This window comes from Cyrtonyx montezumae, unplaced genomic scaffold (assembly GCF_038088225.1).
Source record: "Cyrtonyx montezumae isolate F1298 unplaced genomic scaffold, pur_monq_1.0 scaffold_8, whole genome shotgun sequence".
NCBI lineage: Eukaryota > Metazoa > Chordata > Aves > Galliformes > Odontophoridae > Cyrtonyx > Cyrtonyx montezumae.
Window position 1 is genome coordinate 58,807,781 of NW_027072089.1, and position 16,373 is coordinate 58,824,153.

Sequence of the window (16,373 nt, forward strand, 5' to 3'; positions counted from 1 at the left end):
AAAAAGAATTCAAATAAAATTTTAAATCTATTATGAGAGCTGAACATTAATTCTGTTTGGAGACTGAATCTTTAGAATTGAATTATTTAACTGGTCTCATTCTTCTCTAAAGATTATTGTATAGAAATGAAATGTACAATGAATATATGAGACATTGAGGTGAATAACTGGCATATTTTGAAGACTGAATTATTTAATTTCATTAGTTCATTCTTAGACAATATTTTTTTCAAAATTCTCTTTTTTTAAGAGTTTCAATGTTTTGTCAAATATTGCAAAACTTTACATCAACTGTTTATTCATACAGTTTTGCATTTTATGATAGTTGTAATTACAGTTGCTTGGAAATAATTGAGCATTGTGTGCTAGTACATTAAAATACATCCATGGATTTATTTTTGAAGCTAAGAAATACATTTAGTGAACAATCATAATAAAAAGGATTTTAATTGAGTTTATATATTAATAGTGCAGGTCAAAAAGAGTGTAAAGTGCATGTGTTATATTATCACTGCAATATGCTAACTGTGTGTCTTTCATTTATTTATAAATTCCCTTGAATAATATATCTTTTCTAATTTTTTCAATTTGATAAATATTGTGTTTTTAAACAATAAGCAAAATTTTTTCAAACTTTTAAGTAGTGTTTTTGATTTTATTTTATTAACCATGTTATTAAAATGGTTTCCTTTACAGTTTTTTTTTTTTTTTATTACAATTTATTTATTTGGGTTTTTTTTCTGTTGTTGGGTTAAGGTGAACTCTGTAGAATTTAAAGTAAAGATGAAAAAAAAATAGTCTGTAGATAATTAGACAGGAGAACATTACAGCAATGTCTTCACTGATAAACTCATGCAACAGTGCAATAGTGCAGGAATCTTAGATCATCCTCAGAGCAGCTCATTGAGACTGAATTGTGCTGTGAAAACACAGTCCGTTTAATGAAAGCTCTCAGAGATTTGTTACTACTGAACATGAATTTTCATAAGTTACTGTCAGGAATCTCAGGAACAGTGCTATATATTTTCTATTCAAAACATAAACAAATTCCAATTAAAATTAAGAGAATGTAGTGTTAAGAAATGTAGGTTATTTATTTCGGTTATATATTTATATATTTTTCAAGAATTTCAGCTACTTGATTCTTGTTAAGAGAGAAAATTAATACTGATAATTAATGCAGAAAGGTATGAAGAGTACATACAAAAGAGAGAAAGCTGAGGGGAAAATAGGAAGCGGAGTGAATCAGAAAAAAAGTGTAAAACATTTGTTTTAGACTTATGAGAAGGTACATTTTGTCAGGATTACCATATACTTTTCTCTGTTAAAAATGTGTTTTCTTTTGAAACTTTGCTTGTTAAGAAGTGTAGAACCAAGATGTTTACACTAAAAATAGTATGCTTTGACTTTGTAACTATCATGTGCTCACAAAAGAGAAACTGGCATGTCTCAGAATGAATATTAGAATAGAATACAGATGATTTAAGGAGAAAAATATTCATATAGCCACAACTCTGTGTATTTGGAGATAAAGAAATGTGAAAATATATTTCCATGTGGCAAAACTTGTTTTATATTAAACTTAACAAGCTGAGAAATTAATAGAAGTAGCTGAAACCAAGAGAAATAAATCAGTGCTAATGATAGACTTGTTGAAATTGTGTCTACTTTGAGCACCTCCAAAATTAAGAAGAGTCTTTTCAATTTAGGCACTACTGAAACAACTTGTTTACTCCTGCAGTTCCTACTTAAAAGTGCAGTGAAATTAAGACTGCCTAAAAACTTCTGATTTCTCCTTTTAATTTGATTGAATAAAGTGTATCAATTCTGCCCGGGTTCATGTTAAAATAGCTTTTGTTCAGTGTAATATCCTCACTAAGATATTCTTGAGAATTATCATAAAGGAAATATGTCTGTGAGGAAATGTAAATAAAAGGATGAGGGGAGTTCCTATAAGGAGTTTATCATTAATATGAACATTTGAAAAAAGTTACTTCCATACTTAACTGTAGAGACATTTACTAGCAACAGCTGGAAGTTTCAACAGCAGTTGTAATATATAAGTATACTGAATTTGCAGGAGTTAAGAAGGAATTTATTTTCTCATTAGTAATTTTTGTTTCTGCAAAAATTACTTTGTAATAAGCCCATTAAAGCTCTTTATTTGAAGCATCTCATAGCTACGCTATGAATGTCAGAAAGGTTTCATATAGGGCAAAAATATCTCAGGTGAACATTGTCTTCCTGACTTCCTTCTGGACTTCAAATAAGATACTGAAGCAAGAAAAAGGAACAACTACTATATTTCTATCACTAATGAAAACACAACTGGATACACAAAAATGGGAAAATATGCATGTATATTTAATATAATAATGGTATTATTCTGAGTGATTATTGACAGAATGTAGAGATAGAAGAGCATTATCTTGGTAACCAGTGGACATCTATGAGCTATATTATACACTTAGTATTTGGATTCTTATGGTGTTTCTTATCTAAACATTTTCTACAGCTTACATAAACGAATGCTTTCAGCACAAGCAACATTGTGATTGAAAGCAAATAATCATATTATCTATATTTCACGATAGTTACTCAACCATGCTATATGCCAGTTGAGAAACAGTTGCACAGGTCTGATATCAGAGTTACCATGTTGAAACTTAAAGGATTCAGAGGCAAGGGCATAGCTATACGGCTACGGGTGGTAAGTATGGAAAGCATCCTATGTAGATTTTTTCTCAAGTTGCAGAAAAAGCCACTGGTATGATAGATTTGAAATTGAAGTCTTCCAGAATTGTATCTATTCTACATGATATTTCCAGAACTAATTCAAGAGCGTTTTCTGAACCTTGAAATGGAGTACTTGTATGGTAAATATATATATATATATTTTTTTTCTTTTTCCTTTTAAAATAACTTTTAACTTTTTACTTGAAGGAAACATGCAATGTTGTCCTTCCATACATTTTTTTCTGCTTCTTTTGTATTTTTCTAAATTCTTAGAGCCACTAAGAAATTTTGCTTCATAAATGCCAAATTAATACATATGGAAGAGGACTTAGTCAATACATTACCAATTACTAAGAGTTCTTTCCAATAGTCAAGGAATATATGAATTGATACAAATTAGAAAATTTTTGCTTGTTTATTATTTCTCTATTTAATCTTCTGTTTCAGAGATTATTTTTCAATTCAAACATGCCATTCTAATTGCAAATCTAAAGCCAGCACAATGCATTTAGTTTCATACAAAATTTCATGTGACCTTTGATAAACAGTAAAATGATCTGTATTCATAGTTCAAGAACTAAGAAATTAATAAAAAGAAAGGGAAAAGAATATTGTTTTTTCTTGGCATATGTCAACAGGGCACTAGTTTCCTGATATTTTTAAAATTATGTAGATATTATTGTAGAATTGTTTACTTTATCAAAAGAAGCTATCATTTTCACCATTTCATTCTTAGAAATCATTCATTAATCCCAAATGCTTATTCTCATTAGTATGAGCAAAGTAAGAATTTTATTCCCCAATTTCTTTGTTTCTACTTTTCTGCAAACTTTACCAAGGTAGTTTTGTGTTTGTACTTGTATTTTCAGACTTTTTCTTTGTACATTCATAGTGCTAGTTTGATGTTAGCAACAGATTTTGCCTATTCCACCATCAGCACTGCTAAAGAAACTGTTCTGTATTACTAGGCTGAGGATAAGTCTCTGTATAGGTGTACTACTACTTACTTCAGTAGTGAACTACTGATAACCACATTGTGTTTGTTTTCCAGTCATCAAACTATCCTTTTTAGATTGAAGTTAGACTGTTAACTGCATTTTTCAAGACCATTTATGAGAATGGGTGACATGAAGTAACTTCTTTCAAGCCCACATTTGAGAAATCTATTATCTCTGGCTGAATGATCTGCTCTGCATTTGCAGGAGATATTAAATTGACTTGACTGAATTTGCTTCTGAATGTTTCAAGTTAGCTGATTCTTTTTCTAATGTGCTCTCAAGTTTGCACATACATCAAAAATCCCATTTCCATGAACTAAGTCAGAAAGAAGTGTGTGTCTAATTTTCTCAATCTGCTTTTTTGATGTCATGTACTACTTTCAGTTTTCCAATCTTTCATCACTTTAGTGCTTCACACATTTTCAAGATACCACTAATGTGATTAGCACTGTTTCACCTACCCACTTTAAAATAGCGACAGATGCGGTTTATGAGGATTGATCAAATAAATTCCCTAGATACTTATTTATTCCCTTTATTTTTTGCTATTCCATCCCATTTAGTTTTATAATTCATATTATCCACCTGAAAAACAAACAAACAAACAAAACAAAATCTCTGAGCTCTTAGTATTCTCATTAATCTTGTTTTAAAGTAAGAGGGAAATCAGAGAGAAAGTCAAAACCAATGATACGGACAATAAAGAGAATGAAATGGAAGTCTTGTGGTAATTAATAAAAAACAAAAAAACATTCAAAATGAGATCTCAGCACCAAGTTTCTAAATTCAGTCAAATTCCATCTTTTCCATCCAACATAGGATGGAAAATGTCCTATTCCAATTTATGTGATAACTTCTTAGGACAAATAATTTTTAATCATGGATTACATCATGGATTATGGTTTATATGGTACATGGATATATGGTACATATATCATGGATTGATGGTTTGGGATCTTTTCTATGAGGGCGTACTGTCTGTTGTTCCATCCAACTTTGAAGGCATAGAATGACAAAGGTGTGTTCTGATTCTGTGAGGATTGGGGATTTCTACTTCCATGGAAGCAGAGAAGATCACTAACAAATTATCTCAAACTAGAACAGATCTCCATCTCTAATATCCCCTTTCATGGTTCAGCATTTATCAGGGTAACCCATCTACATTTTTTCTTTCCTTCATACTTTCTCTCTCCTCCATGCTATGGATTGCTCTCATGCACCTACTTATAATGTATGGGGAGAAAAACTGTTTTATCAGGGAAAAGAATGGGAAGCTAGGAGGAGTTCAATCTGCCTGACATATGCAGAGCTTACTCAGACTGTCAGTACTGAAATGTTCTAGGGATTTCTAAAAATTATAGATGGCAATTTCTTAGTGAGTGTTTCATCTTACACAGAGGAATTCTGTGTCATACCTCCTCTTCACAGATAAAGAGGACCCAAAAATTAGTAGTTTCCTAAGTGAAAATGATTACAACTTGATTTCACCGCTGTATGCAAACAGAATAAAAGGTGTACCTGTGAGAAATACACTCAGTGCTAAAAAGGGTCAGTTTAACAAAGCTGAAAACAATTATAAGACAGATCAACTGGGAGGCAGAACTTGACTGGGAAAATCTAAATAATTATTACAAAATATTTTATATTTTTTAAATACATATCTAAAATGCCATGGGCAAAATACTGAGCCTGGTCAAAACTCAAAGTAACAGCAATCTAGCTTAAAGGATCAACTAAGGTAAGTAGGTTAAAGTGGCAACCTCCACCCACACAATGAATAAGTTACAAAAGTTACATTTTAAAAGCACAAAAAATATACAACCAGTAGTTGTTTTTTGTTTGATTAGTTGTTTGTTTGTTTGTTTGTTTTTTCTATTAGACTTATAAACTTAATTTGTAAAAAATCAGCATACTGAGTGCGAATCTGGACACTGACGAGTGAAGGTGGGTGACCTCAGTAAATTCTCGATGCATTCACAGATGCTTGAACACAACTCAGCTTTTAGTAGAAATTGTGTCTCGGATAAATTTTATTTTCTCAATATCCTCCCCTGGTCTTCGTAGCTCCCAGTACAGCTCTGGGCATATATCTATATCTATATAGATATGTATATATAAAATGTATAGATAAGATAATATATTTTATATGTTTATCTTTGCACTGATCTGCTAATACAGTGTGTTTTGGTTAAGAAACTGTTAAGCAGAGTTCATTGCTAACTGTATGTGTCTTTGCAGGAGCACTACTGGGCTTAGTTCTGCCTGTTTCTGATGAGTTACCTTAACAACGTAGAAAAGGAAGTGTTACCACTGGTAATGTCTGCAAATTCAACATCTGAGAATTTACTTACAATGAAGATATTGCTTACATAGGCAGAGGACTTGGATTGCTTATACACTGACCATATTTTGTAGTATGTTTTCCAGTGTGATGAAACATGAACTCAAATATCTAGGAAGAAAGAATACAAGTCACACTGGGATGTAAAAGCTATCCATGGAGTAACATTTCAGAAAAGAAATTAGACATTCGTGGACAATAAAAGACTGATTTTCTATATGGCTGCATGACTAAAACAGGTTCATGCTATTCTTTGCTATATACACATTGAACTCAAAATAATTGTGGGTAGGAGAATTTAACTCATTATTTCTTTTTGGTATTTTGACTACTGCAAGCCTCTATTACTTGCATTCAATGAAATAAGGATATTGATAAACTGGCAAGCCCCCAGAAAGCATTGAGTCATCTCATGAGAATAATCTGAAGACAGAAATATCCTTCCAGCTTAAAGACTCCAGTTGTCTATTTTCTTTATAAAAATTAAAATTTAAGAGGTGATCTGAGATAAACCTCCCACAAATGAAATGGAAAACACAGTAGTAGAATGATCTTCATTTAATCTCAGAAAGAATAAGATCTGTTTCTTCGTCATAAAATAAGACAGAATCAGACCAGAAATTAGATGGAACAGCTCCTTCTGGAGAAATTTATCAGTTCTGTGGTAGATTCTGAAGGATGTTTTCCTAAAGCTTATAAAAAAAATTATTGGTGTCGTGTGCTGTTGAAATGGTGTCTGGTCTATCAAAGTATATGGCTTTACACTTTACATGCTCATAAATCCCTAAGACTAGAACTACCTTCTCTGTGAATTGATTGGTAAGTCCCTAATACCTTGAAGAGTTTAGAAATTTGAAATGATGCTTTAATCTCTTGTGAATCCACCAGAGACCAACACACACCTTGAAGACCACTGTTGGTATAAAGGTGTGATAGATTACCACCTGCTTCTTTTTCTGTCTGGTAGAAAGAAAGTGAGGATGAGAAAGGTATATAATAACTGTCTCAGGTGTTGCTTTCTGACGGTGTTCCTCTTGTCTATACCCCAAATGCCTTACTGTTTATCTTGAATCAAGAGTGATATGAAAAGACATAATATCTGTGGTGTATCTTCTTCATGGTGATGATTACTTCTGGTTAGTATCTAGGTTCTGTAAAGTACAAAATTATGTGTTAGCTTTTGTCCTCTCTTCAGGGCTACTGACAGAAATCAGGTGGATAGCAGAGTGGGGACAAGCAAAGCACAAAGTTTCCTAAGAACGGAAAGCCCAGGGAGAGTCAAAAAAGCCTCTATGAGCAATGTGAGTGCTGTGGGTTGAAAGGAGAAATGCAAGAGGAAGCATCTATATTCAGGATGGCAGTGACAGCAGGCTGTAAAGTGAATTCATCCTTTCTCTGTGCTGTCTATAGAGTAGAAGTTTTGGAAGCTGGATTCGAAAGAAGTGTGGAAATCAAAACATCTAGCCTGAATTGAATCACTATACCAGTCTCTTTCTGAACATCTTTGTGTAAGGGTTCAGAAAGGTGAGGCAAGGCAAAGGAGAAGCAAGGCAAATCTAAGGTAAATTACCGACATCAGTAAAAGAAACTGACAGGGGAAAGCAAAAGAGGAATGGACATACAGTAGAGCACTCACTTCTGAAAGCAAAACATGAAGGATTTTTTCTTTTGCTTTTGTTTTGTTCTTTTTTAATGTTCTAGAGACATTGTAAGAAATAAAGTTAAAAAAGGGGAGTTTGAACATATAGAAAGGTATTGATTTTCTTACTGTTTTGCTTTAATCTTACCTACAGATTTCTTCTTCCATATACATTTTATTAGAACATGTTTCCAGATACTGATTATCTTTACGGAAGACATTTTAACACGAGAGTACTCATTGATTATTATTTAAAATTATCATAAAAACCTATAATTAATCTGGAAATTGAGTGACTATCAACATATTTGAAATTGTTTCAATTTATAGATACTAAATCTTCTATATCTATATATTTTAATGGTAATGGATATTCATATGTAGAAATACAACACTTTACTATTTATTCTTCTACTGATGATTAAATCATGTAGGAAAAGCTCTGAGTGCTTTCAAATAAAAGATAGCATGACTCACCTCCATGGCAAGAGCTCTGGAGTCTCACTATCAGAGTGCTGCTCCTTGGACAACTTGTCCAGAAGAGATGCCAGGTGTGTTAACATGAGCAGACAGCAGTGCTCATGTAGCTTCGTGCTTTCCTTATCACCTTAGTTCAGGCATAGCTGCTCTTGGCATCTGCCACATAAATTTTCTGTAAAGAGTTATAATATCAGGAACAGTGTGTGTGTTTAAATTGAAAATACATAAATAAAATTCTGGGAATCATTAGACTTCTTTGTATTTTAGGTATGTACAACACTTCTAAAATGTTGTAAGATAAAAACATATTCACAAATGTTCAGGAAGATCAGAGCATCTTTCTTTTTCACATACTTGATTAAGCTGAATCAATCATGGGATATGCTAAGAGAAAAGCACAGTCAATTTACAGACCCATATAAAACTTCAGACTAGATATGAATTGATGGTCAGCTGTGCCTAGCATGGTTGGAAGCATATGTGTCATGCAGGGAAGGATCAGCAGAGCCCTAATCAGTCATTCCCTATAAACTGAGTCTTCTTCTGAAGAAATTCAGCTTCATCTTTTGCTGTCTTTGACCTCGGCCATTTTGAATAATAAATGTTATAAAATTACAGTAGTAGGTTTTAACTATTACTTTCTAATTTCCTACAGAGGGGCTCAACTCATGGTGCTGGGCAATAAGAAAGCACTGGTGTGACAAAAGACAGAACTCCTCTGTACTGCAGCCTTTCTGATTCAGTGTTCTCGGTCTCTCTGGGTGATGACATAGTTCTCCATTACCTCAAGGTGAGCCAGGGAACAATTAAATGCAATATACAAAGAGTGTGAGAAAGTAGCTGTGACTGAGTCTGCCAAAGGTGAAAAAGAAAAGGGCAGGAAAATGACATCTAATTCTGAGGTACAGTGTGTTTTACAAGGGTTCCAGCTCTACAAAGGTAAGATAGCAGCAAGTGTCCCACCATTTAGGCATTTCTCTTTTCACCTAAACCAAATTTCACATAATTTGTCCTCTGAACAGTAAAACACCTGTTTTTCCCACATGAAGCCTAGTAAGAGGAAATTCTATGCCAACTCAAATCATAACCTGCCTTATTTGTATTGAATTAGTACAGTCATTAGGATTTTAACTATTTTTGTTTGGTGACAGCTTGCTACTGATACTGCCTTTGGGACAGGCAGCTCTGTCTTTTATGTTGCTTTTCTTATCACTGACAGAAGAAAATGTCTGATTGGTTTTGGCCTTTGCTTGAAACCCCTTTTCGTGACTTACTTAAGCACATATCCTGTAGCAAATAGATATTGCTGGTGTGCACTGCCGTCTTCATTTACCAGCCTGAACAAGTGCTGACAGATGAGGGAGCTGACAGTCTGCCCTACTGTTGAAACTGGAAGATACAGTTACATGTGATTTTGCTGGCTTTTAAAGACCTGAATAACTGCAATTGTGTATAAGGGTCACCTCTGGGCTCAGTTATCATTCTAAAGAAAAAAAGAAAAGGAGGATTTGTTAATTTATTTAATTTATTTTTCCAATTTTTGGTCTTCTGCTAAGTGATGTCCAAGGAATACTTGGCATAAGAAAATCAGGTTTTCATAAAGTGACAGAGAATAAATGACATTATAGTATTAAGATGGAAGGTAGAAATGCTAGGTTTTGCTTATGTGATTATTATTATCAAAATGTATCCACTGATAATTTTCTAATAAAAGTGGCTCTGAAAGCGATCTCTCTCTTCCTCCCTACAGCCTGTCTGCCCGAATGTCTACTCCAGAGAATTCTGCATCATTTTATCTAATGATACCAGGCACTGTCTGCAACTTGTCTGTTAGGAGTTTACTTCTCTTTTTATTTCAGTGGTACTAAATATGCAAAATAAGGCAATGATTAGGGTTATAGTCCCACATTTCACTAGCGCTTGTGAATTCTATGGTTTACAATAGCAGCATAAATAAGCATAAAGAACAAACACAAAGCACTTTGCTTTGTACTCCATAGTTATGTTTTCAGATATAGGACATTTAATAATCTTGGTTTGGAGTTAAAACTCTCCTTTTTATGTCTATATCTGTTTACCATCAAAATTTCAAAACCTTAGCAAGGAATTTTTTAATTTAAATCAAACATACTAACTAAAAGATCTCCCTAGTGATTGTAAGCTTCTCAGCTTCCATAAACTGAATTTGAAGGGCGAATATTCAGTATTTGCTCTGACTCCCCTTTGCCACACTGCAACAAGAAACAGATTCTAGATAATCACTTAATAGTGACCAACTCTGTTTTTCCTCATATCCAAAGACTTTTACATTCAGCTTTTCTCTCTCTTCCCGTATTGTATATATTGATAATTACTAGATAAGCATATTATTACTTCCAATGCAAAGGCTTCTCAACTTATTTGAAACAAAATAACTTCTCCAATCTAATCAGCCTCTCTGATAAAGTATTTTGCAAGAGCTTTTTCAAATTCATTAGAAATGTTTCTGAGTTCACCTAAAATCATGCAAGGCAGAAAGTAGCTGTATGCATCTAATTATCAAGGCAGGATGAAATCTATTGCCTAGCATGCACAGAAAAGTGGTTAATTTTAACCCTTTTAGGGTTTATACATAAGAACTTCACGACAAAGTTTTTTTTAATTGAAATATGCTTTGGCTGCTTCCTTGATACATTTACAGAGAGCAGTCTTATTTGCATTATGTTAAGAACATATAGAAAAGAGAAAGAAGGCTGCTGCCCTGATGTCATTTTTGTTTATTATTCATATGTACAGTCAGCCAGAAAGATGTTTCTCTGGAAAATGATTTTTGTTTTAACTATGAGCATGAGTCTTTTTAATCCTGTAAAATTCTAATGTGACTGAAGAACTGATAGAGATCATAGGAAGAAAAGTTGAAAGGTAGGGGATTTATAGACCTACTCTTTAAAACTCTTTGTTTTGCTTTTATTTCTTGTTAATACCCATCTAGGAAAACACTTAATTAACATTCTGGATAAAACGTAACATTATTAAGGCTTCACTACACTCATAGACACCTTTCAATTAAGGTGCTTGAGTTCACATTAAACATGCTTTGCAATCTCCAGAAAAAGCTTTAAGGAAAACTAGCAGTCTTGACAATTTTATGTTATGTAAGGAGTTTAGCTCTTTATTTATTTGTTTCTTTTGTGTGTGTGTGTGTGCGTGTTTAAAAAAAAACGTCTTCAGGCCCTTTGCAAAGAGAAGCAAAAATGCTTTGGAAATGCCTAATTTTTAAGTCTTTGGCTAATCTCCAGGGTTTGCTGCCTTTTCTAAGAATTAGTGCTTTGTAGAGGCTAGCATTTTCTTTGGGATTTCCTGGCTTCCCATTGCATTGTACTGAATTTGAACCACCTCACATTTTTATGGAGGAACAAATTAGATTTGTTTTAATACATGAACAACTCTGTGCCTATCAAGGCTGTGGAACAAAATGCTTGTTTTTGTCCTGGAATCAGGTCTTCGATCCCCAAAGTTTATGTACCCTCCTTTTCTTATCAACTATTTTGCATACCTCTCTCTTGCTGTTGGGCCAGACTGATGATATTTGTTATAAATTCATTATAAAATGAACTTCAGTAACTTATGTGAAATAAAATTAAATTAATTATTCCATCTTCCCCCCAACCCCAACGGAAGACTAAAAGCATTAATCAAAGTCAATGCAAAATAATAATAATAATTTCCAAGTACTGTTTTTTTCTCTTTTCTAGCTTTAGTCCAAGCTCAACTTTCTTTCCCCCCTCTCTCTCTCACACACACTTTTATTAATTTATTTTTAGTTAGATAAACGATCTTTCTTTCCAAGCACTACTTATGGTTTCAAAAAAATGGAAGTAATCTAGAGTTCACTTAAAGATCAAGTGCTGGTGTTTTCAAGTATCTTGAAAGTTTATTAATGCTTTCCAACTCATTTCCTACTTCCCTGCCAAAAGCACTCCTTAGTGGATTGTAAAGGTTTTCAAATAATAGACATCTGATCCAAGCTTCTTATGATTTTTCTTTTCAGGACATCACATACTTTCAGGAATCTGGTAAATCTTTATGGTAATATAAAAATCTGGTATTCTGACTGGGTGCTAAGAGAGGTGAACTTATAAGGTTTTTAACATCTGTTAAAAAATTCATTTCCTCATTTTGAGAAAATCAGCTTTTCTTTAGTACTCATATTCATATGATGTTTAAGTCTGAAGAATAAAAGGTTGCTGAACCATCCACTCACAAAGAACTGTATCTGATATCAAAATGGTCATGACCTTTTAAATAAAAAAGCACCCTTTTGAAGTACAATACAGATCTGTAAAAAACTGTCATTTGTATGAATTTTATGGGCTTGACAGCAGCATTTGCATCTCTAAATAAAGGATCTCTTTGATCGTGTATGACTTTCAAAAAAAGGCGGGCCATCTCTTTGTGATCAAAGATCTCACGGATGAGACATAAGCTTACACTCCCCTAAACACATACTTGAAAGACTCTTAAACTGGGGTCTCAGCACAAGATCCTCCCTCTTCCACCAACCAAAACTGTAATCTGACAGAAGGCTAGTGCCAGAAACAGAAAATGCAGAGGGAAACTTCTGAAAATAAGCTAATGTTCAGCTTCTTGCAAAATCTTGGATTCTTCACTCTACCATGCTTCCATTGCCACAGAGTTTTTTGATCCTTTCAGATTTTATGACAATAACTAAGGCATCTAGGCTATAAAACATTCAATTCAGTGTCACTGGGGCACTGTTATTAGAGCCTATAAATGTGGCCAAGTAAAGAAACTTAAAGCAGGGTTAGACATTTCCTACAATCAACAACCTTTTTTGCGATTTTGATTAAAATTTAATAAAAATGTTTCTGTGAGGTGAAGACTTGTCAAGCGCAAGTGAGGAAAGATCAATATTTACTCAACCCAAATCTAATCCAGTCACCTTTCCCTCTTCTCATATTCCCCATTCATAGAAGGGGCTAGAGCATCCCATCTACACCTGAAACAAAACAGGCAGAATGACATGGCTTTTTACACAGGAAAGAGGATTAAAATAAAACAACTCATATTTGTAGGACCTGAGAGATCTAAAACTCTTTCTGCAGCATTCTGCCAGAATCAGCTCACCTATTTAAGACAGAAGTTTTCCTTAGACTTTAAGGAAATAAATTCCAGTGGGGCCACAGTGGGTCTTATTCAAAAACCCACCACTGTAAAACATAAGAAGGCAGAATTCAGTGACAATCAAGTCAGAGCCAAAATAAACCAACAAACCCAACAGTGCAAAGTCCCAGTGTGACTGTGTAGTTCAGGCTACGCAAACTGTTTAGACCAGACAACCTCTGCAGCTCTGTCTCTGGATACTCTTTACTGATTAGGAAGTGGTGCTGGTGAAATTATCACATTAATATTTTACAGAAATAGGAAAGGACAAGAAAGAGAGAAAGAAAAGGAACTCAAGGATAGGTTTCTTCATTATGTTCTCTGAAAGTATTATAAAACTTCCTGGAGCCATGACTGTACTATGATGAGTTGAAAAGCATCTGTAACTGATTAAAAACAATTGCCATGGTTTTATGATTTTTGTTATTTGTATTCCACATCATAACATCATAAAGTGCAGTGGAAGTTAAAGAGTTAATGCTCCAGCTCTGTGAATCATTGATAGTTATGGGTATACCTGTCTCAGAAGAGAAGAACTACGTACCCCCAGAGAACTTTGTGTTGCTTTACATTTTTACATTTTCTGCTTAGTGGGAAAGATAAAAACTCTTTGCGTGTCAAGAGACACAGTCTCTTCCCTTTGAGATTGATCCAGCAGTGGGTGCTCACTGCCGTCTCACCTTCAGCATTTATCATTAGACGTTTGGTTTATCAGACACTCTCTCCTCTCATTTTATTTGATTTGTTATCTTCAATTCCAATTATATTTTATTATAGTGTGTTATTTTGCATTCTGATATCTTAGTAAATGAGCTTTCCTCCTCACATTGCTGCTGCTGGTTTTTTTTTAGGCCCATCTCCCTTTTCCTTTTTCCCTTCCTCCCTTCCCCTTCCCTGGGATGTGGGTTTGAGAGTCCCCTCCCCAATCATCACAGAACCAGGCCGAACCAGCCCGTAAACTGTTGGCAACAATAAAGGGAAGAAGAAGCTTGTTAATAAAACACCTAGTTTAAGCACTGACTTGTGATTTTGCACATATATTGAATGTAAACTTTGCTGGTGCTACAGCCTGATAAATATATCTGGTTAGTAAGGCAAAATAAAGCTCCTATGCTCCCTCATGACATTTGAAAGGCCAGAGTTTCAGCAATGAGGCACTGGCCTTCAAAATGCTTGTCACAAACACATAATGCAGTTCAGGGTAGAAAGTCAGTCATCGATCACAGCTACACTATCCTTCCTGTACAGCTCAAATGATTTTGTAGCATAAGCTATTTTGTACTGGATCCAAATCTTTTCTGACATTGGACTTCTGGGTTACATCATCTTACTACATGGTTTTAGTCAACAAATACTGTGATGAAGTAAAGTGAATTCTGCTGGAGAAATTTTTTTTAACCACAGTTTCTTTAAAATTCCTTCAGCAAATATGTCATTAAGACCAAACTTGAGATTTTGAGAATTGTTAAATGAAAAAAGAGGAGAGCTTGTTTGCTCTGTAGAAGAAAGACCTTGTTCTGTCTATGTGTATCCAATATGTAAAGACACAGAAATGTACCACATAGTACAAAGATTTTGGAAAAAATTGGACCTCAAAGCTGAGGTCCAATTATCTACAAGATAAATAAAATACAGAACATTAAAAATCTGAAAATAGCCATGGTTAATCTATAAACTCAGGTGAGCCATGACATTTAATATAGCAGGCAAACCTTGATTTTTCTGCTCTTTTCTGGCTTAGGTAAATAATTAATCAGAGAGTTCAATTACAACTATATGCAGTTAAAATTCACATATTTTTATTACAAATTGGTAAGCTAAACTTGATTCTGAAGATCCTGTTTTCTGCAAGGGATTATGTCTTATACTAGAATTTATGCAATAGAGAAACTGGTCCAAAATATTCTCAAGAGTGGGAGTAAGGTTTTTTTAGGTTTTTTTGTTGGGTTTTTTTGAAAACTAAGTATGTACTTCTGACAATCTGTGCATGATGGCTCAATATATGGCCCATCATCTTTGATTACCTTTAGACAACTGTCATAATGATCTTAATTTTTCAAAATATTTTATTAGTGCTTAATATTAAGTCATAGGAAATCTTTAATAAAAGACAAAAAACTTCCACTGGTTATGGATGCTATCAAAATGGAAAAAGTCAATTATTCGTACAAGATTCTGCTACACCTATGCATGCTGGATGAAAAAAATAACATGCAAAATTATTTCACAGACACAGTTTGGGCTACTATTTAATTAATTTATTTTTTTATTTTAAAACACTTGAGCTAAATAGGTTCTGAACACAGGAAAAGGAAAATATAATTGATTACCTTTTTTTTTTTAAGCAAGAAAATATTCTGAAATATTTACATTGTTTCCAAGACAGTTATGAGTGATTTTTAGATAAATTAGTACTTCTGATGTCACTGACAAAATTCCCCAGAAAAGGATATGTTGCTTTCTTGTAACAGAAAGGATGATAAATAATGTTAAAAATCACTGTTAACAATGATTCACATTTCTGCCTTCCCTAAACAGAAGTTTTTCATTTGCATTGCATCTCCAGTACAGGAAGGACACGGAGCTCCTGGAGTGGGTCCAGAGGAGGGCCACTAAGATGATCAGAGGGCTGAAGCACCTCTCCTATGAGGAAAGGCTGGGGGAACTGGGATTGTTTAGCTTGAAGAAGAGAAGGTCTGGGGATACTTCATTGCAGCCTTCCAGTGCTTGAAGCGAGCAATACAGGAGTTGTTTATATGGTAATTCAATTTTTCAGGCTACCCATGTAACATATATCCCATATAACCTAACCATTACTCCATGATAAAGAATGACACAAATTATGTAATACTTGATGAAATAAAACTGGATTATTTATCACAGCCACTTTTTATACAAAATTCTGATTCAGGTATAGTAGAGTACTGTTTTGAATGTGCTCTGTCTTCTTTTACTGTGTATATTTGCATTTTTTTGCTTACGTGCCCAAATCTCTACATGGTGTACAAATCTATTT